A 4,063-nucleotide genomic window follows, 5' to 3' on the forward strand; every position below is an offset into this window, starting at 1 on the left:
TGTGTCCCCTCTTCTCCATGTCTCTTCTACATCAACATGTGTCCCCTCTTCCTCATGTCTCTTCTACATCAACATGTGTCCCCTCTTCTCCATGTCTCTTCTACATCAACATGTGTCCCCTCTTCTTCATGTCTCTTCTACATCAACATGTGTCCCCTCTTCCTCATGTCTCTTCTACATCAACATGTGTCCCCTCTTCTTCATGTCTCTTCTACATCAACATGTGTCCCCTCTTCTCCATGTCTCTTCTACATCAACATGTGTCCCCTCTTCTTCATGTCTCTTCTACATCACCATGTGTCCCCTCTTCTCCATGTCTCTTCTACATCAACATGTGTCCCCTCTTCTTCATGTCTCTTCTACATCAACATGTGTCCCCTCTTCTCCATGTCTCTTCTACATCAACATGTGTCCCCTCTTCTTCATGTCTCTTCTACATCAACATGTGTCCCCTCTTCTTCATGTCTCTTCTACATCAACATGTGTCCCCTCTTCCTCATGTCTCTTCTACATCAACATGTGTCGCCTCTTCTCCACGTCTCTTCTACATCAACATGTGTCCCCTCTTCTTCATGTCTCTTCTACATCAACATGTGTCCCCTCTTCTTCATGTCTCTCCTACATCAACATGTGTCCCCTCTTCTTTATGTCTCTCCTACATCAACATGTGTCCCCTCTTCTCCATGTCTCTTCTACATCAACATGTGTCCCCTCTTCTCCATGTCTCTTCTACATCAACATGTGTCCCCTCTTCTCCATGTCTCTTCTACATCAACATGTGTCCCCTCTTCTCCATGTCTCTTCTACATCAACATGTGTCCCCTCTTCTTCATGTCTCTTCTACATCAACATGTGTCCCCTCTTCTTCATGTCTCTTCTTCATCAACATGTGTCCCCTCTTCTTCATGTCTCTTCTACATCAACATGTGTCCCCTCTTCTTCATGTCTCTTCTTCATCAACATGTGTCCCCTCTTCTTCATGTCTCTTCTACATCACCATGTGTCCCCTCTTCTTCATGTCTCTTCTACATCAACATTTGTCCCCTCTTCTTCATGTCTCTTCTACATCACCATGTGTCCCCTCTTCTTCATGTCTCTTCTACATCAACATGTGTCCCCTCTTCTCCATGTCTCTTCTACATCAACATGTGTCCCCTCTTCTCCATGTCTCTTCTACATCAACATGTGTCCCCTCTTCTCCATGTCTCTTCTACATCAACATGTGTCCCCTCTTCTCCATGTCTCTTCTACATCAACATGTGTCCCCTCTTCTTCATGTCTCTTCTACATCAACATGTGTCCCCTCTTCTTCATGTCTCTTCTACATCACCATGTGTCCCCTCTTCTTCATGTCTCTTCTACATCAACATGTGTCCCCTCTTCTTCATGTCTCTTCTTCATCAACATGTGTCCCCTCTTCTTCATGTCTCTTCTACATCAACATGTGTCCCCTCTTCTTCATGTCTCTTCTTCATCAACATGTGTCCCCTCTTCTTCATGTCTCTTCTACATCACCATGTGTCCCCTCTTCTTCATGTCTCTTCTACATCAACATGTGTCCCCTCTTCTCCATGTCTCTTCTACATCAACATGTGTCCCCTCTTCTCCATGTCTCTTCTACATCAACATGTGTCCCCTCTTCTTCATGTCTCTTCTACATCAACATTTGTCCCCTCTTCTTCATGTCTCTTCTACATCACCATGTGTCCCCTCTTCTTCATGTCTCTTCTACATCAACATGTGTCCCCTCTTCTCCATGTCTCTTCTACATCACCATGTGTCCCCTCTTCTTCATGTCTCTTCTACATCAACATGTGTCCCCTCTTCTCCATGTCTCTTCTACATCAACATGTGTCCCCTCTTCTCCATGTCTCTTCTACATCAACATGTGTCCCCTCTTCTTCATGTCTCTTCTACATCAACATGTGTCCCATCTTCTTCATGTCTCTTCTACATCAACATGTGTCCCCTCTTCTTCATGTCTCTTCTACATCAACATGTGTCCCCTCTTCTCCATGTCTCTTCTACATCAACATGTGTCCCCTTTTCTTCATGTCTCTTCTACATCAACATGTGTCTCCTCTTCTCCATGTCTCTTCTACATCAACATGTGTCCCCTCTTCTCCATGTCTCTTCTACATCAACATGTGTCCCCTCTTCTCCATGTCTCTTCTACATCAACATGTGTCCCCTTTTCTTCATGTCTCTTCTACATCAACATGTGTCTCCTCTTCTCCATGTCTCTTCTACATCAACATGTGTCCCCTCTTCTCCATGTCTCTTCTACATCAACATGTGTCCCCTCTTCTCCATGTCTCTTCTACATCAACATGTGTCCCCTTTTCTTCATGTCTCTTCTACATCAACATGTGTCTCCTCTTCTCCATGTCTCTTCTACATCAACATGTGTCCCCTTTTCTTCATGTCTCTTCTACATCACCATGTGTCCCCTCTTCTTCATGTCTCTCTACATCAACATGTGTCTCCTCTTCTCCATGTCTCTCCTACATCAACATGTGTCCCCTCTTCTTCATGTCTCTCTACATCAACATGTGTCTCCTCTTCTTCATGTCTCTTCTACATCAACATGTGTCTCCTCTTCTTCATGTCTCTTCTACATCAACATGTGTCTCCTCTTCTCCATGTCTCTTCTACATCAACATGTGTCCCCTCTTCTCCATGTCTCTCCTACATCAACATGTGTCCCCTCTTCTTCATGTCTCTCTACATCAACATGTGTCTCCTCTTCTTCATGTCTCTTCTACATCAACATGTGTCTCCTCTTCTTCATGTCTCTTCTACATCAACATGTGTCTCCTCTTCTCCATGTCTCTTCTACATCAACATGTGTCCCCTCTTCTTCATGTCTCTTCTACATCAACATGTGTCTCCTCTTCTTCATGTCTCTTCTACATCAACATGTGTCCCCTCTTCTTCATGTCTCTTCTACATCAACATGTGTCCCCTCTTCTTCATGTATCTTCTACATCAACATGTGTCCCCTCTTCTTCATGTCTCTTCTACATCAACATGTGTCCCTCTTCTCCATGTCTCTTCTACATCAACATGTGTCCCCTCTTCTTCATGTCTCTTCTACATCAACATGTGTCCCCTCTTCTCCGTGTCTCTTCTACATCAACATGTGTCCCCTCTTCTTCATGTCTCTTCTACATCACCATGTGTCCCCTCTTCTTCATGTCTCTTCTACATCAACATGTGTCCCCTCTTCTTCATGTCTCTTCTACATCACCATGTGTCCCCTCTTCTTCATGTCTCTTCTACATCAACATGTGTCCCCTCTTCTTCATGTCTCTTCTACATCAACATGTGTCCCCTCTTCTCCATGTCTCTTCTACATCAACATGTGTCCCCTCTTCTCCATGTCTCTTCTACATCAACATGTGTCCCCTCTTCTCCATGTCTCTTCTACATCAACATGTGTCCCATCTTCTTCATGTCTCTTCTACATCAACATGTGTCCCCTCTTCTTCATGTCTCTTCTACATCAACATGTGTCCCCTCTTCTCCATGTCTCTTCTACATCAACATGTGTCCCCTCTTCTTCATGTCTCTTCTACATCAACATGTGTCCCCTCTTCTTCATGTCTCATCTACATCAACATGTGTCCCCTCTTCTTCATGTCTCTTCTACATCAACATGTGTCCCCTCTTCTTCATGTCTCCTCTACATCAACATGTGTCCCCTCTTCTTCATCAACATGTGTCCCCTCTTCTTCATGTCTCTTCTACATCAACATGTGTCCCCTCTTCTCCATGTCTCTTCTACATCAACATGTGTCCCCTCTTCTTCATGTCTCCTCTACATCAACATGTGTCCCCTCTTCTTCATCAACATGTGTCCCCTCTTCTCCATGTCTCTTCTACATCAACATGTGTCCCCTCTTCTCCATGTCTCTTCTACATCAACATGTGTCCCCTCTTCTTCATGTCTCCTCTACATCAACATGTGTCCCCTCTTCTTCATCAACATGTGTCCCCTCTTCTTCATGTCTCTTCTACATCAACATGTGTCCCCTCTTCTTCATGTCTCTTCTACATCAAC

The sequence above is a fragment of the Notothenia rossii genome (genome assembly GCF_949606895.1).
Source record: "Notothenia rossii genome assembly, contig: scaffold_220, whole genome shotgun sequence".
Lineage (NCBI taxonomy): Eukaryota > Metazoa > Chordata > Actinopteri > Perciformes > Nototheniidae > Notothenia > Notothenia rossii.